Source organism: Armigeres subalbatus, chromosome 2 (assembly GCF_024139115.2).
Source record: "Armigeres subalbatus isolate Guangzhou_Male chromosome 2, GZ_Asu_2, whole genome shotgun sequence".
Taxonomy (NCBI): Eukaryota; Metazoa; Arthropoda; class Insecta; order Diptera; family Culicidae; genus Armigeres; species Armigeres subalbatus.
This window is the reverse complement of record NC_085140.1, coordinates 183661831-183684072: the sequence shown is the minus strand read 5'-3', so window position 1 is coordinate 183684072 and position 22242 is coordinate 183661831. Positions and strand designations below refer to the sequence as shown.

Here is a 22242-nt window from a genome sequence, read left to right as displayed (position 1 = left end):
CAAGTGTAAATAAGAGGTTTTTGGCGTCACGCCGCTGCCGCTATTTTTGCATCGAAGTGCAGCCGATTTAATTTCTTGCTTAATATTTCCAAAACATTCTAAGATTTTTTCGTGGAAATACCAATGATGTTCTTGACAATTCCACACAATTTCCGTTAAAATTTTGATAAGCTCTCGTAAAAACTAAGAGAAGCTTCCAATAGAAACTTCTAAGAGTTATTCGTTGAAATCCAAAGAATTTCTCGAAAGTGTCGAATGTGTCGTTTGGCCGAACTGGCGATTTCATCGAAAAAGTCGTTCAGGTCAATTAACGGAAAATACTGTTTGGCCGAAATGTTCGTTTGGTAGAAAGGGCCATTTGGCTGACGGGTACATATTTTTGGCCATAGAAATCGTTCAGCAAACGAGATTTAAGGCCTTATGGCTCGTTCGACCAAATAAGAATTTTGCTAAATGGCCATATCTGCCAAATGATGTTGTGTAAAACGACCATTTCGTCCAATTGATCTGTTAAATCAATCAACTTTTTCGACCAAAGTATCAGTTCGGCCTTACGTCACTTTCAGCCAAATGACATTTTTGGTTATTAGTGATTCGGCATTCGACTAGATGACTTTCGGCTTATCATGTTATTCAACAATGTAGGAGTGCCGGTTTTGTCGTGTATCTGCTCAGTTAGTAGATCGAGTAGATAGCTCGCGTGGGCCGATACTGTTGTTCTGTGCAGCCGAAATGAAAATCAATCTGTGCCTGTTTTGTAGAGTTTCTGCTCAGTAAAAGCATCATTATGGGCGCGAGTATTTTGATCTCCTTCGCAGCGCTGTCATTTTAGTTAGTCACTATTTTACGTACCGGTCATTGTTCTCGACTATCAATTTGATTGCTGCATTTCGTGCCGGTGAAATTTGACGTTTGACAGTTAATAAAATAGCAGCGCTCTTACCACCCACAGCGCCACCAAATTTAGTCACCTGTCAGGTGCGCTACTGCCATAGCAGCATGTTTAGTAGCGACCGGTAAAGTGTCAAACGATGATATTGCGCTGCCAAACAACTAATACTCGCACCCGTTAATCTTGCTCTAAGCAAATAGTTCGCGCGGTCGAGTGACTAAATAATTGGTGTGCTATCGGACGTGTTTTAGGTAGGACGCAGAACATTCGTGGAATCCGAGTTTGTGGTTCTGTTTCTAACGTTCGGTGAATATGTGTGCGATTGAACGTGTTTTGTATTTGGTGTGAAATATTTGAAAGATCCGGATTTCTTTGATCTGTTTTGGACGGTTCGTAAGTAAATTAATGAATATATTTAATTTATATTGTCGAATAGCTCCCTATTATTCACCTTACCCACTAACACTAATTTTCCTTCCCGAGACATCTAAGAAAGTAGTATGGGTTCCCTGCATCTTCACTAGTAGATGTTGAATTAACATTCCTTCCGTGATTGTAAGGACGTGGCCAGGTATATAACTGCTACTGTATAGGAAAAGATACTAATCCCAAGTACCAATGCGATTGTAGATTGCTCAGTTGAGCTTTGTATAGCCACCCACGATTTGTACAATCACATATGCTATGCTATCATGTTATTCAACAATGTGGCATTCATTGTTTGGCTGGTTATGTTATTTAGCCGAAATGGACAACTGGTTATATGGCAGGTCGTTTGGTCGAATAGGTCATTTGGCCGTCAAGTTCATATGTTTAAAAATTGTTAAAAAACCGCAAAACCAGCACAAAAAAATCGAAAATTAAAATCCGTTTGGAGCGTGTCGAAGACAAACGCATTCGCCAACCACTCGCAATGGAATCTTGTGATTATGATTACACAATGGATCAACTAAACAGCTGACTGGGATTGTGTAAAACTGTGCACGTTTCAGTAAATCAATAAATACAAAGAACAATAACGGACCTACAGTCAGTTAGGAAAAAGGAAGAATATGAGTTGATGATTTTTGCTATTTTGAGACCGTGTATACCTCTGCGTCTCCATGAAAATCACAGGAAGGAACAATTGTCCATAGGTAGGTATTGTTGATGATGTGACCGTCAGATCTTTTGAACATTAATAAGAACACGCAATAACCAAGCGATTTATCGACCGCATTTAGCAGATCAAAACATCGTTCTCGGAGGTGAACTAGCCTTGGGCTAAAAACCTCTTTAATAAAGATTATAATAATAATAATAAGATCAAAACATTATTATGATAAGCGAACGTCAAAATAAAAAAAAACGAGCAAACGCTAACTGACCGCTTTACTTCCTAATTAAAGCTCACCAGCACAAAACAGAACCGAACACTTTTATCGGAACCACGTTCATTCCCGCACTGATTAGTTTATTTTCCAATCGCATAAAACAGAACTAATAACCGGGGTTCGTGTCCAATACGAAACATGTTCAATCGCGGAATATTTAATTTACCTTCCAACCGCAAAAAAACGAGCAAAAACCTGTATCCGCGTCTGATACAAAACACGTTAAATCGCGAACTAAACAATTTACTTTCCGACCGCACAAAACAAAACTAAAAATCCGGCTAGGCGTCTGGCTAGGCGTCCGGTACGAAACACGTTCAATCGCGGACTACACTTCTAGTTTTGTGTAAATTGGCATTGCATTAGCATTATCATTGAGCAATTCGCACAAATTCGTAGGTGGTACAAGCCAAGACTGTTGTATGAGAGTAGAGTCACCTTCATCCGTTACCACAGATATTGATTTGGGACTAATCACTATCTCTTAGATGGGAGCAATGCACTCTCCAATAGTCGAGATCTGTCCTGGCCACGTCCTTGCGAATGCTGAGGAAGAGGAAGGATGGTTGGTTGGACACCTACTTAAGAAAGATGCAGAGAACTCTACACAGATAGAAAGATAGATAGATAGATAGAAATATAAATTAGAAAAGGGACGAGTCTGGAATTGAACCCACGACCTCCTGTTTATAAGACAGAAGCGGTAGACCACCGAGCTCGTCTAGTTTTGTGTAAATTTACGTTTATTATGATGCACATATGTGTGTGTGTCTCCAATCTAACCCCACTGTCTGGCAGTGATGTTTGGAACAGTCCGATTTAATCCAGGAGCTAGCTCTATTGCAGCTCCAGTGACCCGTTTCAGACTGCCTGGTATTTCATAACCAGTCCGAGTTCACATTTGCTTACAATAAGCCCCGCCTGTTTATGCTACCATTATCAATTGGATAATGGAACCATAAACAAACTTCCGGATTGCCGAATCCAGCGCGTATTTGGTTTAGAAATAAAAATTCGTTGAAATGAAATAGTAGTAAATCCATAATGAAACAATCTCACCAAATTCGGTCGCAGGTTGCGACTGCGAATCCTGATTTTACATGCGGCGCATTATGACAAACATACGACACTCATCAGCCGAAGTAGATAGATATTCCTCGGAAATAGTTTAATTTTTCACTAAAACAGCGTACCACCACAATCACAAACGCACGTTATAATTCGAACTATTGTAAAACATCACTACACAAATTGGCTTTCGTTTTCTAAATAATCAGCCAAAACGGAAAAAAATCAAGTAGTGAAAAAATGACATCCATCGTGCGCGGCACACTACGATCCTTTTTCATTTATTATGACGCACATATTTGCTTTAGCTTAGCTTAGCTTTGACTGACTACACATATCTATGGTTGCTACTCCGTGATTGATCAGAATCAGTGAAATTGCACAAAGAATCAACTGAATGATTGACTGGGATTGTTCAAGCATTCTCAGTGTGCAAGTTTCAGTGACTCTAAAATTCAAATGATCAATAACGGCGCCGGCCACGTCCTTGTAGTCAGTTAGGAAGAAGGAAGGAATATTAGTATGACGCACATATTTGAAGCATCAATAAACATCTAAAATTTGGTTTGATGTTAATTTCACATGAATTTGAAATTTAATCAAGATCGTTGAGTTTTACATGTTTACATGGACACATTTGTGCCCATGTAGTTGAACGGCAAGCGCTCTGCTCTATATCTGAAATCTACGGCCGGCTGGGCAAACATAGCTGTAAAAATAAAAAAAATTAACTGCACATATTAAACAATTACACTTTTTATTTCTTACCATGAATGTAGCTGATCCATCGTTTAACCTTATCTTAAACGGATTAAAATGTAAGAAATTCTGAGTTTCGAACATACTTGTGCAACGTCTCACAATTTTCTTCGTGTAAATTATGTCCATTTTTACGAGCCTAATGCTCCTTGTTCTGAAACAAGTGTTGCATTTGTGCTTGGAGTGCATTATGGTTGCCGTGGGGGCCACCTTACGAAAAATCCATGAGTCGGGATTTTTATTCAATTCAATTCTTCTGATGCGGTGCATAGTCACCAATAACGAATTTTCTTTAGTTAGGAAAAAGTGAGAAATTCAGCCGAGAAAACGAGTGTACGCTACACTTGACTGGATGTGCCACCACCATTTTGTTTGACAATTAAACGATGCTGATTGAAATTTGCATGACCGTGTAAAATTAAAGTTTTACTAAAGGAAAAACTAATGCATATTAACATATTTTTACATAAATTTTAAAATAGGTGAGAATTTGTTTAATTTTATATCTTTTTTTAATGCTCTGAATATGTGCATCGATTTTAATGGAAAATTCAATCAAATTAAAATTTCAAAAACTGTTTTATTACAGAGAAGCCTGTTCGTCGTTTCATTCTAAGCTTTTGTTTCCGTGTAATTGATTTATTTTTTAACCCCACAAAACAAAACTAAACACCGGGATCCGCGCCCGATACGAATTCACTGGAAAAATAATTGATTTACTCTCTACTACAAAACTAAACTAAAATCCCGTTTTTGCGTCCGTTACGAAACACGTTCGCGAACTAATCAATTTACTTTTAAAAACAGAAGTAAAAACCACACCAGCATCCGATACGAAACACTTTCAGTCGCGAACTCTTGACTACATTGGTCGTCGTTTAACCAAATAATTCATAGGTATAGTAGGTCCGATACAAAACACGATCAATCGCAAACTAAATGATTTACTCTCCGACCGCACAAAACAGAACTAAAAAACCGGACCCACGTTTCGCCGAAAGTATCATTTCGCCGAGTGGGTCGACATTTCTGGCCATTTTATCCGTTCAGCATAGGTCACTCTCGACCATGTACCGAGCAGCACAAGTCAGACAAAATTGGTTGCAGTAACTTGATTGTGACTAAATCTGATGACATATGAGTATCAGTAATCTCTATGAAACATATGTGCTGCTAGGGTTGACTTGTTTGGCCAAATGAGCATGAGCACGATTGGCCTTCTACGGTTGCTACTCCCTTCAGCTGAAATAACACAGAGAACCAACAGATGAAGTTTGGGAATAACATCATCTTCAAAGTGTAAGAACTGGTAACCTAAAAATAAGCAATACCAGCGCCGGCAGTGTTCGAATTAGGTCAATTACTGAATAGGTAGAAGAATGGTGGCATGATGCTCGCTTTGATAGAAGCCGACGAATCATCTACACTTCCACGAGAAATCACTGGGATGTTGAAAAAATATGTCCGATTGCTCTACGTCCAGCACAAAACACGCACAAACTTGCACTCATCATTTGGCCAAAAAAGTCATTTGACCGAATAGGTCATTTGGCCCAAAAAGTCATTTGACCGAATAGGTCATTTGGCCGAATAGGTTATTTGGCCGAATAGGAGATTTGGCTGAAAAGACAACAGCTAAATGACTGTTTATTCCAAATGGCCATTTCGGCCAAGCGGTTTTTTGGACAAGCGGCTTTTTCGAGAGAATAACTGGTTTGTCCATTCGGCCGCATGTCGCATTCGGTTGAATGGCATTTTCGGTCAAACCATTATCCACTTTTTTTCAATTCACCCAATTTGAATTCAGCTTCATAACGTTAGGCTTAACGTGTTATTTCGCCAAGTAACAATCGGCCAAATGGTTTTCCGATGAATGTCTATCGACCAATTGACCCTTTCTCGTTTTGCACAATTTCACGTGGTAATTGTCTCGACTTCCCTGGGCATAAAAGTATCATCGTGCTAGCCTCATGATATACAAATGCAAAAATGGTAACCTGGCTTAGTAGAAACAACGCAGATAATAACTGTGGATGTGAATGAACACTAAGCTGCGAGGCGGCTCTGTCCCAGTGTGGGGATGTAGTGCCAATAGGAAGAAAGATTTCCGAAAAAATCCGGTTGAAATTCCGAACAATTTTCTGTAAGATTAAAAATTTCTCTTGGAAATTCTGGAGAAAAATTTTCTCCAAACCGAGTGTTCTCAATAATTTTCTTTGGAAGTTCCAAATACTATCCGTTGGAAATTTCGAAGAACATCCCCTGGAAATTCTGAACAATTTCACATAAAAAATTAGAGAGCAATTTCCCGAGGAAATCCTAGAGATGCTTCCTTGGAAAGTTCGTTTTTTTTTGTGAAAATTCCAAATAATTTTCCTTACATATTCCAAACATTTCCATTTGGAAATTTATATCTCTTATAAATTAATATCTCGGATGTGCATAAGAAAAGAACATGTTTCCGAAAAGGACAAATTAAAATTTCAAAGAGAATTTTCACAGCATTAATACAATTTGTCCAATTCGAAAACATGTCGTATGCATATGCGCAGAAACGATATTATATGCAAATGATTGTTCGTAAGAGAGAAAAAAAATAGCCGGGGATATTTCCTTGGAGGAATCCTGATTTACTAAAGTAAAAATTGAAAATTCGCTCGAAAATAATTAATAGAACACCAATTCTACAATATGATGTGTGCAGAAAAATACAAAAACATTATCAAGAAGCTACTATACTCTATTACCACAAAACTAAATCATTTTGAAGAAAATATTTTGATAAATTTAGAAACAGTTCTTCTGAATCCCTGTCTGTTCCAGAATCAACCGGTTGACAATGGCAAGGGAAAGATGAAAAACTAATTCCATCTTACCTTCTTCTACAGCTCGAATCATAAGAAGGAATCGACCACGTAACGAAACGATTGTCGATCTGATCACCGCCGACATCGAAACTTCATTCTTTCTTGCATTATTATTTTATTAGATTTATGCCGCGTATGCACCTTCTCAATGGCTGCACCAAAGAAAAAAAAATCCGAAAGATGCATTAGAATGAAACATTTTTGTGCATTTGTATCGTGCGTACAACACAAACACACGCAGTCACCCACATACACCCGTTATTAGAACCAGAGAGGGAAAAAGGACGCACTGTGTTGTCGGGTGCCGATTGCGACGATTGTTCTGTGTGGACGTGTGTGGTGGCTTTGAAAGCGAGAACCTCGCCCGGCCAATTCCGCATCAGCGTGTGTCGTTGCTACCATTCCCAATCAGGATAAGTTTATTTTCGTAAGCGGCACATTCTCGCTCAGTTTGCGATCGACTACGGGGCGGGCAGGACGATGATTTATGCTATCGCTCGAACAAGGCGCGGTTCGGGATCGGTTAGTGGTCACTCAGTTGGAACAACGGATATGACTTTTGGTGGCTCAGCACAGGACAAGCGAATCGCGAAGCGAAATTGTGGAAAATATCAAATTACCCAATGATTGTCCCGACTGGTAGAATAAAAGTCAATCGAGCCTCATCGAACCCGGTCGTGATAGTGAAAGTAAATTTAGACGACTGACCGGCCGGCTGGTCATCGGCCGACCTGTGTGCTGTGTTCGGTGGCAAGGATAAAGCCCGAAGGGATAAATTGGAAATAATTTTGGATGTTGGCCTTGTGGTGTTAAAGTTAAATTCGGTGAGAGGTTGAACCTGACGTGTGTAATATAGTGCTGTTGGAAATTTATTGAACTGTGAAGCTTTCAACGGAGGAATTCCCGATGATTACTATCACTGGGTGGTCCAAGTCGTGCGAGCATCGACCTGAAATTGCACGTTGCATATCTTAATAATCAACGTTCATAATTCATTTAGTCGCAATGCTGGAGGTGTGGAATTATAATGATCGGGGCAGTAAATTAATAGCCGATCGATAATTGAGGTAACTGGTATCACTTGTTTAGCTGAACTGTTGGAGAGTAGTTGGAGACTTGAATTGTTTGAATTGAATGTTCATTTGAAGGTAAGAATTTTTATCCATTATTTTTACAAGTAAAACTGAATGTTTTTCATTAAATAATGTGTTCTATATAGACTCATTAGAAATCTACCAATTCTCTTTTAAAATCTTCTTCATTGGCATTACATCCCCACACTGGGACATTGCCGCCTCGCAGCTTAGTGTTCATTAAGCACTTCCACAGTTATTAACTGCGAGGTTTCTAAGCCAGGAAACCATTTCTGCATTCGTATATCATGAGGCTAACACGATGATACTTTTATGCTCAGGATAGTCGAGACAATTTCCAATCCGAAAATTGCCTAGACCGGCACCGGGAATCGAACCCAGCCACCCTCAGCATGGTCTTGCCTTGTAGCCGCACATCTTACCGCACAGCTAAGGAGGGAGGGGCTCTTTTAAAATGTTTCATCTTAAGGTGACTCGGGGAGGCACTACACACCGTGATATTTTTCCTATCTTTTGTCTCTTTCTAGCATTTCCACCTCGTAATTTTGGAGCGGCGTATCTCGGGTTTCAGCTGTTTGATATAACTGTAAAAGTATCAGCATGTAGATTACGAGTAAGCACGCGCCTGTGATACTTTTTCAAAGTCATATTTGTTGTAGAAAAAAAATTAAGCATTCAATGATGAAATGATGACGATTTGATGATTGTTTGTGCTTCCCGTGTCACCTTAATAAAAATCAACTGTTTGTATTTATACTTTGATAAAGCAAATCTGCAATTACACGTGAATAATAAATAAAAATTTGAACATAAAGCCCCGATTTACCACTCGAGCACGCACGTTATTGCATCTTGTACAACACGGGTCTCCAGTTAGTCTTACGAGAAAAAGCGTAGGATTGCCAATCCGAAGATGACGAGTTCTATTCTCGGTCCAACCTAGGATGCTTTCGGGTTGGAAACATTCTTGGCTCCCTGAGCATATAGTGTATCCATTTTACTTGCCACACAAGATGCATATTCATGCAGTTGGCGGGCATAGAAAATCTGCTAATAGAATATGCTAATAGAACAGTTAAAAACATTTTTCTACGGAATGTTTGTTTTTTCATATTTCATAATGAATTTCGATGAAAATGAAATAACTGCATGACAATTAATCTAGAGTACAACGTCTCTATCTGTTCGGCGTTTGATATGAGAACTGAAAAACTAATTGGCGGTGCCGAACAAGGTCGGACATATTCAGGCTAGTTTTAAATCAATTTAGCAAACATAGAAAACATTCCTAAAATGGTTTACTATTTAATTCGTTGACTTATACAGATTTATGACTTAAAAATGTTTTATTTCTCTGAATAGTGTAGTGCACTCACGTGCACGCCAAAAAATAAGTCGGTAACAGGAGTTAACACCGTTGAAACTCCGTCCCCGTTGAAAAATGGAAAAATCAGAAGGGTTGAGTAAAAAAAACACAACCCCAAGGTAGCCGTTGGACAACGTATGGCAATCGGTGCGATTGATCATTCTGGCGTCACTAAGCGATTGTGTTTTGTACTTTGGAAAAAAAATCTTTTCGGCTCAACTGTCTTTTAAAAGATGGTCTTGAAATAAATCGATTTATTTTCAACGATGCACCTTTCCAACCAGCACGGGCAGCAGGGACTATGTCCAAGGGCTTGACGATCCCTCCCCAGGCCATCTGCGAGTTGTGGGACTTGCCTAGGATGTGGTGGGGTTTGACAGTGGACCCTTTTAAACCTCTATAAAAAGCTGCATGTATCCGCAAGTAGGCCCCACCAAAGCGACCGTGTGCCGCTCAAGCCCAAGTCCTGGCGCACAAGCCCAAGTCCTGGTGTTGGGTGGGACGCTAAACAGCCCTGACACGACGGCCTTCCGACGAGACAGGAGGTTTGCGCAGGCCCAATAAGCCGCCTGGAAAACCAATCATTACGAACAATATAAGAGATAATGCGACTCGATATAATCGGCAAATACCTAGGCGACGAATACAGGATCACGATTGGAAGCTTGGAACATGGAACTGCAAGTCGCTAGGTTTCGCAGGTTGCGACAGGATGATCTACGATGAATTACATCCCCGCAACTTCGACGTCGTGGCGCTGCAGGAGATTTGCTGGACAGGACAGAAAGTGTGGAAAAGCGGGCATCGAGCGGCTACCTTCTACCAAAGCTGTGGCACCACCAACGAGCTGGGAACCGGCTTCATAGTGCTGGGTAAGATGCGCCATCGTGTGATTGGGTGGCAGCCACACGAAGCGGGACCCGACGACGAGAAAGAAGCGTTCTACGCACAGCTAGAACAGACATACGATGGATGCCCACTGCGGGACGTCAAAATCGTCATCGGTGACATGAACGCACAGGTAGGAAGGGAGGAAATGTATAGACCGGTCATCGGACCGGATAGTCTTCGCACCGTATCGAATGACAGCGGCCAACGATGCATAAACATCGCAGCCTCCCGCGGAATGGTAGCCCGAAGCACCTTCTTTCCCCGCAAAATATCCACAAGGCCACATGGAGATCACCTAATCAAGAAACGGAAAACCAAATCGACCAGGATCTAATCAACGGTAAATTCTTCTCAGACATCACGAACGTCCGCACTTACCGCAGTGCGAATATTTAATCTGACCACTTCCTCATTGCAGTATGCCTACGCTCAAAACCCTCGACGGTGTACAACACGCGTCGAAGTCAGACGCCGCGGCTTTACATTGGGCGGCTACAAGACGGTAGACTAACCCAAGAATACGCGCAGCAGCTGGAAGTGGCACTCCCAACGGAAGAGCAGCTAGGCGCATCGTCTCTTGAAGATGGCTGGAGAGATATTCCATCCACCATTGGTAGCACCGCGGTTCTTACGCTCCACCACAGACCAGGTGTTCGCCATTCGCCAAGTACTGCAGAAATGTCGTGAATACAACGTGCCTACACATCATCAGACGCCGTGCTTGATCGATTTGTTCGGCAACAGGAGGTGGAGCGGCGGTCTGAATTCAGTGATGGGAAATGTCAAAAAAATGTCATGGGGTTGCTATTACTAATTTGCTAATAACTTTTTTCAAAAGTCTTTTACAACTCGGATTTTGTTATTAACATGTAATGCTTAAAGAATCCTACAACTTTGCCAAACAGGTCATTGTTCTAAATATACAGTGTGAGGCACGATATTGAAATTAAAAATATGCCACGGAATGTCATGACATTAATGTCATTTGACACTAATTCGGCTCTCACGCCGCCAATTTCAGTTTTAGAGCAATAACCTATTAGAAAAAGTTTTAGTATCCTTTGAGTGCTTTATGTTTATATAAAACATACGCTTGTAAATTACTTGTGAAAAAAGTTATTAACAAATTAGTCCCATGACATCGATATGACATTTCCCGTCACTGGTCTGAATCGTAAGGCTAGTGATCGTTGACCTTGTGTTGTAGTGCGCCAGACGTAAAGCTTTCCGCTTCGGCTGTTGTCGAGCTTGACGATGTTTTTCTACCGCCTCCTCGTCTACGTTTCCTTTTCGCTGCTTCGCCGCCGCCTGCTTTGGTGCCATGCCTCACGTCATCTCGTATCAATCCGGTGCAGTCCGTTCGGTTCAATGCGCGCGTGAAGAATGTCTCGCGCACGGCAAGCACTGCTTCTTTTATACACAAAGAAAATCTTGTGGTGGACTTACACCCTAGTAACACAGTTCAGTCCGATCTGGTCTCAGCAACTCCTATGTGACCTGTTTTGGTTGTATATAAGTCACATAAACTGCAATGAGACATATGTGTTGCTAGGGCATCGATCTGATGTCCGTGTTGGAAATGCATTAACAAGATTGGTTAGTTCTGAAATTTTTACTCGGTTTGACAAGAATATAAATTTTCAAAAGTTTATCGTAAAAAATCTTGAGTTTCAATAAAATTGAAAAATGGCTGGAGAGTTCCAAGACGATTGCGATATATAAATCTCCTAAATCCATCGAAAGAAAAAGGTGCTATTAACGTTCAAAATCTTACATAATTTCTTGACGGTCTCCAATTCCGATTCTGATTTGGCACCCAGTACCTTCGGGTAAGACGTTGTCCAACGTCAAAAAAGGTCAATGCCCAAAACTGTCAGAATTTCCAAAAATGTCAAATTTATTTTACTACGGTGCATCTGTATGGGGATGACAGCTACGCTATATCCCTGATTTTTACAATTTCTTTAATTTCTACCACTTGATTGTACCGTTGACAGATACATATTTCGACCCTAACAGTAAGGCTGTCTTCAGTGACTCGTACTGGACTCGACTCGATTCTGTCAATGGTATTGGTACAATCAAGTGGTGGAATTAAATGGAATTGTACGAACTCGTCTTATGACAAGTAAAGACATGCCACTAATAGCTCAAAACAATTTTCTTAACACTTTTTAAAACTTATCTGAATGGTCTGCAACAATTTGCGTACGACAGAGATTCTTGTAATGTGTATAATTAAATACGAATAAAGACAAATAAATTGCCTACATATCAGTGTTTTTTGTCGTTTATCGCACTGGGATTAGTACCTCAAGGCGGATTTCTTCTCAAAATTCTATATCTACGTATCTATCTGATTTTTTGCCTTTCTCGTATACTAAGTAGGGCAAACTGGACACAGCGAAACCAGCGCGATCTTCAATAGTTTGCAGTATATCGAGAAAGTATGTTTTACAGTGCGTGTTTCAAGCGTCGCGAAGTAGTTAAGATATCGAATCAGTCTTCGGGAAAATACGTTAGACACGCGTTGCTTTTCCGTTTTTGTATCATCATAAATGTGGCGACGTTCAAAATAAATAATTAGTCGCTTACCAAGGCGATATCCAAAAGATTTCCTTCCCAACTAACATATTAGGGGAGAATGGTCCAAAATGCACCCCTGGGGCAAAATGGCCTCACTCATAAAATCACTCATATAATCTGTTGTAGTACATTTATGAACGAATATTACCATTACAATTCATAATTAGTTATCCATCATTGAGCTCCATTGGAAAAAAATAGCAAAATCCCTTCATATTTACTCAAATTTAACGATTTTCTATTTTTCCACCACATCCGTAAGATTGTAGTTCAATCCATTAGGAAAAACAAATGCGTTACAAAGTCATGAAAACCTTATTGTTTTGAATAGGAGATCATTGTGAAATGTAGCTGGGTTTGTAAATTTTGCACCTATACGTTGAAATGGTTGGGTATTTTTGTTTATATGGACAAAAACATCGAAAAAGCTTAAGGGGTGCATTTTGGACCGTTCTCCCCTACTTATTTCCATGGAGATGCAGAGGATTCCTCGGTCTATTGTAGCAATGAGTGTCGAACTCATTTTTCTCCCCTTGTCCTAATTGGATGTGAGTACGTGGCCGGCATCGTTATTGGTCTTGAATTCAAGAAACTCCAAAGCATGTACTGTTCGTATACGACCAAAGGCATCAGCAGTGCTCCCTATTCGTCAGATCCAGCAAACTTCAAATTAGGTCAACTGCTCTCCGGAATCTACCATTTTGCCGTTGCCTCCTACACTTTCCGGGACGACCTGCATTGTATAGACCAACTATAAAAGGCCTCGACGATCCAGTGAGACTCTTCTTATGTTCCCGTGTTTTGCTACTACCATTCGTCAGTGTTGATTATTAAAAATAAGTTGAAATGTAGTTAGTAAAAGAAAATTAAAGGTTTAAAGTAGTTAGTAAAATCATTAGTAAAATAAAAGTGTTTTTCAAAGAACTCAAATAAACTATGTGCATGTGTGGAAAAGTGTTCTGAAAAGAAAATACTTACCTGAACCTGTAATGTGACGAACCTCGCCCGAGAAAGAAACTCACCTGTGCATGAAGAATCTGCAAGAAGAAAATTAGTTACCTGGGCAGTATTGTGGAAACCTGATCCTGCTGCTCTCGCTGATACTATCATGTACAGTGAGCAGGGTTTGCAGAAATCATTCTCAATAGATAACGAAGAAGGATAAAAGAGAGGCAAAAGCTGTTCCGATTCATAACAAGTCATGATAACAAATTTATCAAACTTCTATACAAGAGCGAAAAAACAGAATCGGATAGGAAGTCCCTACAGAAAAATGGTGATTTTCGCTTTGTTTTCGCTCATTTCGTGTTGGTTACTGCACAGCTGTGTAGAACAAGTTGAAATGCATCATCAGAGCTAGTGATCCCCGCATTTGGAGCTTTCTTAAAGAAATTTATCATGGGTTATAGACTCCCGAATTAGTTCTCCACCATGACAGCTTGCGAAAAAAGTCTCTCGCGGTATGCTACATATCGTATATGTATACAGAGATGATAAGTGAGAGACTTGTTCATTCTCTTTAGGATTCAATCCCTGACAGTGAGTCCCAAGAAACTATTCCATTGGTAAGCTGTGCATTATTTGTTGTTTCTCGGTCAATCACGACTAGTAACTACGATGTGTACACATGATATTACGGTTGAATGACATTCTACCAAGGCACCTGTGTATGCAATGATTACTTTGTCTCAACATCTCAGGTCCCAACTAAGATGAATACAGTAGTAGGTGCACCAATCTACCAAGTTTGTGGAAGAGAAGAAGGCGGGGTGAAAAATTCATTTTCAGTGCAAAACGAAAACAAACCGGCTGGCTCTCCCATACTAAAATCCAAGATGGCTGAATCGTGAATTTGGCAGATTGAGACACCCAGTGGTGTATTTATCTTGATCCCAACCAAGATGAATACACCACTAGGTGTTCCAATGTGCCAAATTCACGCTTCAGCCATCTTGGATTTTAGTATGGGAGAGCCTGCCAATTTGTTTTCGTTTTGCACTGAAAATGAATTTTGACCGTACAGAAAAACCGTAAATGAATTTGACCGTAAATGATTTGACCGTATCGAAGTATGGGATGGAAAGCTTTGGCCAAATTCGTTTGTTTACGCTAAAAACAAATAAAAAAGTCTCGCCAATTTTTCTGGCACTTATATTCAACCGATTTGCTCGATACAAACTGTATTCGGCACAGTATCCTGTCCCTGTTTCTTATTAAAAATTGATCGGATCGGACTATGGGATAAAAAGTTAAGCCCAAAATTGATTTTCTTACTTTCTGGCATTTATCCTTAACCGATTTGCTCGCAACAAGTTACATTCGACGCGTTATCCTGGCCCAATGGTACCGGATCGGACTATGGGATAAGTTATGGTCAAAATTCATTTTTTCCTTTCTCGTACACTATAGACCGTTCCGATAATAATAAATACACTTTGTTTATTGAATAATTCCAATTTTTTTCAAGTAATCTAATGGTTACATATGGCCCAAAATTTTATTTACTTTCATATAGCATCGAGTATTCGAGAATGTTTCGAATATTTATCATGTTCTATGAATTTTTACTTCCCATTGTTTTGAGGATTTTGCACAACATGTTTTTCAGGTTTTGTTCAGAAAATTACATAAATATTTCTACTTACTCCATACGATCTGTTTTTGGCACTCATTTAACAAGCATTATGGGTTTCGAAAATTAAATAATTGCAATCGGACGAGAATTAGCCTAAAAAAACATTAAAAATTGTTTCGAGCTCTCTTTTTAACTAATGCAACCAGTTTTCTAGTTTTTGAAGCAATATGGTCTGATGCTTAAACCATATCTGCACTCATGAGGGTTATTTCATTCTCGAAATATTTTTCGAGGTTTTTCGGAATTTTTAGGTCATTGAAATCATTTTTCGATAGTCGTTGCTCATTCAGACAAGACGTGTTGCTACTTACTGTGCTTCGTAAAGTAGAAATATGAGTGTTCGGGAAAATACTCTTGTGGTGGATTTCAACGTTCTTCCAGTACGACCTGATGTTGCCAAAGTCCATCAGTTTCTGGAAAACGAAATCAAGTTGAATCTCGCCAGACGTCAAAAGTATCCAGCTCCACAACACTCGAAATTGTGTTTACATTGAAATTGTGGACAATGATACGGCACTACGCTATCAAAAGGCGCATAATATAAAACGTGTTTTCATCAGCAACGGGAAACTGTTCAAGATTCCCGTGTATGTGGATAGCGAGGCAGTGACTGTGCGAGTACACGATCTTCCTCCTTCCACACCTCACGCCTCTGTAGGTTAATTCATGAAGAAATTTGGCGATGTGATGTCCATTCAAAGCGAGCGCTGGAAACACTACTTCCCCGGCGTTCCAAACGGAGTACGAGTGCTGCAGATGAGGCTTAAACAACCTATACCGTCGTACATCACATTCGGAAAAGATGTTTGCTTGGTGACTCATCCAAATCAGCCAAAAACATGTAAACGATGTTCTAAACTTGTTCATCCCCAACAAAAATGTTCGAACTTTGCCGTACAGAACAATATCGAAACATCCACCACCACCTAACGAAAAAGTATTCTCTGACGTCGATTTCCCGCCGATGAACAACAATCATCCCAATCCATCTACTTCTGCCCCGTGCGCACCTGCTGCAGCAGAAGACAATAACGACGATGATGACGACGACGACAAAGCATCAGCATCTAGCTCAACGACTGAATTGGTTTTCATCGAAGCAACGAACAAAAAGCGGCTATCAAAACGGATAGCAAATTTAAATAAAAAAAAGTTTTCACAGAGCAGTGTGTCCAGACCACCAGTCTTTCAGACAATGGTTCTGGAAAAGCATAATTATATTGAAATTGAAAATTGTAAATTAAAATTTCAAAGGAAGTCGGCTCCGTAATGCCTTATGGCGCATGAGCCTGTTAAATAAATAAGAGATTTAAAAAAAATCATTTTTCAACCAGATCTCGTCGCTTATGCAGAAAGACAGAAATTTTTATGTGTTTGTATTGAAAATTATATTGATTTAACAGTTATACGGTTTTCTCTAGGTAATTTACCAAAAAACACGTTCTAAAAATAACTCACTTTGTGCCAAAAAAAATTTGGTCGAAAATAAAACCTTCATCTTTTTTTTTTAATTTTCAGCAAATAAAAATCGGAACTAATATATCACGTGAAGGAGTAGGATGTAATGCAACGTACACACCAGTCAAGCAGTTTGACGAACATTGACTCCACCCCCAAGCAAACGCTTCGGTTGCTGCTTTGTTGGAAATGTGTGAAGTTGTTCGAACAACCATTTGACAGTTGGCAGCTCGGTTGGAAAAAATTAAAACGTTTTGATTTTGGTTTGAGTTGTCGGGGTGGAGTCAAGGTTCGCGGAGTCATAATCTATAATGAAACGTACACACGGTCAAGCAGTTTGACCAACATTGACTCCACCTCTCGTTTATTCAAACATCAAGTTTTACCAACAGCGACACGAACAATCAATTTATTCGACCAACAATATCCCACACGAACGACCGAAGCACCAACTCGAGCACCAACCATCAAAAAATATATGGGGGTTTGTTCAACAGCACTACAAATGCTCAAATGTTCAAACAAAGCAGCAACCGAAGCGTTTTCTTGGGGGCGGAGTCAATGTTCGTCCAACTGCTTGACTGGTGTGTACGTTGCATAAGAGGAATCGACATTTTGATGAAATATCAAGCGCCATTCTGATTGCCGACTATTTCTTAGTGTATTTATAACTATCGGAACGGTCTATAAGTACTAGCGTAATATTTGCTTCAAAAACAAATCTATTATAGGAGGGTCTAAGACCCATAGTAACCAAGACCCAAGACCAAACGACTCAGTTCGACGAATTGATGTGATGCTTGTGTGTATGTGCAAAAAAAGTTTCGATAATTTCATTGATACTTACCATTACCCGATTTAATCGCAACAAGTTGCATTCGACGGGGAATATTTCTTATTGGAAATTGGGCTGACCGAACTATGGAATCATAAGTTATGGCCAAAATACATTTTTTGACGCTTGAAAGACGCATACAAAAGTCTCGCCATGTTTAAGGCACTTGCCATTAACCGATTTACTCGCAATAAGCTGCGTTCGACTGGAAATCCTGTCCAATTGTTTCCTATTAAAAATTGGACTGAACGGACTATGAGCTCGGAAGTAGCAGTCAAAACAAACTTTTTATACGAGCCCCGGATTGCCGTAATCTGACAAAGTGTTGTAATTTGGCGCATATGTCACTTTTCAGATTACGGCAGCGGAGTCCTATTCACCTATTATAATTATTTTAGACTTTTCTTATATGTTTATCAACCTTTCTAAACGAGCGAGAAGGGCATCAAGGTGGATCAATTAGGTTTTTTCCTTTATTTTCATGAATTTTAGTTTTTAGAAACTAGTTCTTCACCATTGTTTTGAATGAAAATTCTTATTTTCAAGCAGTGATTTTATTACAATCGCAATTTAGTAGATTGACTTTGTGACTAATTTTAACCAATTACATACATTTAATTATCTCGCATCAGACCACACCTTATTGTATACAAAAAAAACCTGGACATGTGTTCTCGATCTTGATATGCACTTCACCACATTCGGCATGCTTCGGCAAAAGTAGGATGCTATAAAAGCACTCTCAACGCGTAACGCTTGCCCGGAGTGGCCTGGTCAGCGTAATCTTCACTCTCCCTCCCCGCCAACTCGGCGAAAACAGATGGTTCTACAACGCACAGCAGCGTCCACTCTGTGGCAGCGGTAGGGCAATAGGCCGTAACTGGAAAATGCATTTTTCGTGACTTGGTAATCGAACGAAATTAAAACGTTAAACCCGAGATGCGGAGTATGCTTGTAAGCTCGGTCCAGTGCAGGAAGCTAATTTGCTATGAGCGAAATTTGCCATCTATTATCCTTTGTACTTCTGTGGAACGTCAGTGGACGCAACCTGGAGCGGTGATTGAACGATTAATCTACGCACCAACTGCTACTATTGATACTGGTACCTCCTTCCTCATTACAGCGCGAAAGCAGTTACCAGATCCGATCAGAATGTCTTCAATATAATTTTCACATATTTAAACAGGCAACGGAGAGGGAACGTTATCGGCTCTAGTTGATATTCATGCGTGAATTGTTTGCGGCTATAAATTGATTTTAGAGCCTTTAGTGCTTTCACGCTTTGCCATTTACGGCCCTTGCTTTAGTCCTCTTCAACCCTCCCCTGATTCGGTCCCCTGCGGATCTCTTTCCCTAATTGAGGCCTATTATTCAATTTTGAAGGGTGTGCGTGTAGAATGCATCGTGACTTTCAATTACTCGAAAATAGCGTTCTTCTTGTTAATCACATGAATATGTATGCTAATGAATGCGTCCGATATGACGACTGATAACGGACCGCGTGCGGTACGCAAAACCATGCTGTGCGTTGCACGCTTGATGAGCTAACCTTCTTGTAAACATCGGTTCATTACAACGAAAGCCGGAGGGGTCTTTCTCAGACCAGCCTTACAAATTTAGGCAATAAGTCAAATTAACCGCGGCCTCCGCTGACCGACTCCACAAATTAAGTTATTGTCGACTCGGCTTGGGTGAGTTATGGATGTCGACCTTTGAGCGTCTGTATCGTACAGACGAAGGTCAACTTCCAATGTCGCCAATGCTCGATCATTTGCAGCGGTCAGATCCGCAGTCAATGACTCATGACAAGAAATTACCCGGGAAAATCTCGACCTTTATCCTAACGTTCATCAATTGCAGCAACTTCCGATCCGACCGTTTTGTTGTTGGATGGACGGAGCGGCTTGTCTAGTCATCCGCGGCACAATCCATCTCTAGCAGCTTGCCTGTGACTCGGACGGTTCAACCTGAAGGCACTCGACACCGTCTATCGACGTCACCAGCCGTGAAGCCGCGTCAAGCCAAGGGAAGAAAGTGAAAAATTTAATTTATGATTCCCCTATAATTATCATAATTGCTAATTTCAATTTTCCATTCATGCGCGCCCGGCTGCGCGTACTGCACCACTGTTCCAAGACCGCGCTGCGGAGTTGAGGTGTGTAAGGTGATACCTATTGGGAAATTGTTTTGAACTGGACATGGAGTTCACGTCTTGCAGGCGTAGGTAGAGGTAGAGCCGGGTAAGATGATGATGATGATGATAAGGTGTAAAACAATATACACATGTTCGGATAAGGAACATGGCAGAAGCCACAGAAGCATATACAGGAGGAACGTTTGGACGTTACTCCTCGCGCGCGAGGTCGTAATTAAGTAATGCAATGGTGGAGCAGCTACCTCGGATGAGATGACGTGACTGATGGGATAAGATGAGCTGGGTGTGATTACAAGCTGGAGTTGTGTAATATTGTACATTGCGTAATGGTGTTTGTGTATTAAATGGAATGATTCATGCACGTTAATGTTAGACCGACAGATTTATCTGACTCCTTGTATAAAACTGTTTGCTTTCTCCAGGCTTTGAAACTGGTTGGTTTATCGATATCAATTTATTTCAACATTAACCTTTGTGAATAACTATTTTATGGTACGCAACTATTCTTGGAATAATGGAATAATTTTTTGAAATTTCAATATAAACTAAAATATTTTAAATAAAACTTTTAAATCAATATCAGAAGTTATCAGTTTCAACAATCTTGAACATAAATTTCACCCCTCATGGTTCATTACTTGCTTCTCACTCCTCACTTTTCACTGTAAAAATTGATAAGTGGGAAGTGCCAAGCGATAAATGAGAAATAAGAAGAGTGTTGGTTCTCAGACCACCCTAATCAAACTAATTTCCAGAGAAGTGCTTCGTTTATACAACAGCTTGAAACTATTTTATTTCATTTTTTGTAATAAGCGAAATTTCATTATCTATATATATAAAAATGAAATGGTCTGTGTTCGTATCCGCATAACTCGAAAACGGCTGGATGGATTTTCTTCATTCCTTCAGCAGATATATTCGTTATCTGTTCCGACGGGTTTATATGATATTTACTCATGCGAAAGTCAAGGGTAGGATTGATTAAATCGTGAAAAACTAAAATTAAGATTCACACACTCCTATTCTTTCGCTACCCTATCGTCACGACAACATTATTTGGCTCGAAACGAATGCGTCATCGTCGGTAGGTTCGCCCAGTTCGGGACCTTGACCTTCCAGCACCGCTAACTTCGTCAATGACCTCCCAAACCTACCCTTGAGGCTACCAGGCGCTCGTGGTGGCGTTTCTTTCCGCCACTTCTGATTGATCAACAATAAATATTTGGACATCCACCGTACCAGTAGTTTGTCCGCCAACAATTGCGACCGCTTGTAACGGCCCCGCAATGCTTCGCGTTCGCTTGTTTGTGGAATGGCATGTTCCACGTTCATCGTTCTGACGCCGCAGATGAAATGATTTCTGCCTCAACGTGTCTCCTGCCTCTGATTCCATGACAATGACACGATCGCTGTCTCCCACTCGGATCCAGACTTCTTGGTTTCATCCATGCTTATGTACTGATTTTTCTTTCGCCTCTATGAATTTTTCGGTATTGGAGACCCAGTTGAGATCGAAAAATTAAAAAAAAGTTCAACAGCGGATTTGAACTCGAGTACACTGAGTGAAAGCCCGACTTGCTATCTATCAGCTGTTCTTACTTCTGGGGAAAAAAGTGTTCGAAGTATAACTGGTTATGCAGTTTATCGATTGATGAAGATTGCGTAGTACCTTGAATTATTATAATCATGATTTCATGAACTGACATGATTCATGATTGTGGGTATGCAAAAGTGGGTTGTGGTGCTCTTTACACCCATTGAAATTAATCGAAAATTTAGCTTGCAATTAGCGGTCCCTCGCTCGTTTAGGCACAACTGGCACAGACTCCATATGCGAACTGCTTCCCACCGATCAGTGTAGTGGAGTCTTTGGAAGTTCGCACAGTTTCGAATCCGATGATCCAATCCGTGCACGGAGTTCTCTCCCTAGCGTGTGGACACGCGTCATGCGCGTGCAGGTACGTCATGCGTGTCCAGGTAGGAATTAAAAAAATAAGGATGATAAGCATGGAATAATATTATAATTTATAAGCCTTACTGCCATTTTGTCCTGGAATAAATTGTGTACTTGGTCTGACTTCAATGTTGTTGTGTTCCGTCAAGGCATAATCTTCCGCCAATTTGAGTACAGCTGGCCATATGCTTTGTCCTGCCTTTTCGTAAGACACGTATTACGGGTCTTTTGAACCTGGAACCTCGTTTTGAATACAACCTGGAGAGTAATTGAAAAGGGAAAAGGGTCATAAATACATCGAATCTTGAA

The 22242-nt window shown here is 40.3% G+C and overlaps 1 protein-coding gene across 1 annotated transcript in view; it reads left to right on the top strand.

Moving 5' to 3' along the window:
• The first annotated feature begins 7403 nt into the window (after positions 1 to 7403).
• LOC134211360 (uncharacterized) overlaps positions 7404 to 22242 on the top strand; it is a 167365-nt gene continuing 152526 nt past the window's right edge. Inside the window, exon 1 of the mRNA XM_062688148.1 lies at positions 7404 to 8107. The gene's annotated coding sequence lies outside the window, so the exon portion shown is untranslated. The remainder of the gene's footprint in view (positions 8108 to 22242) is intronic.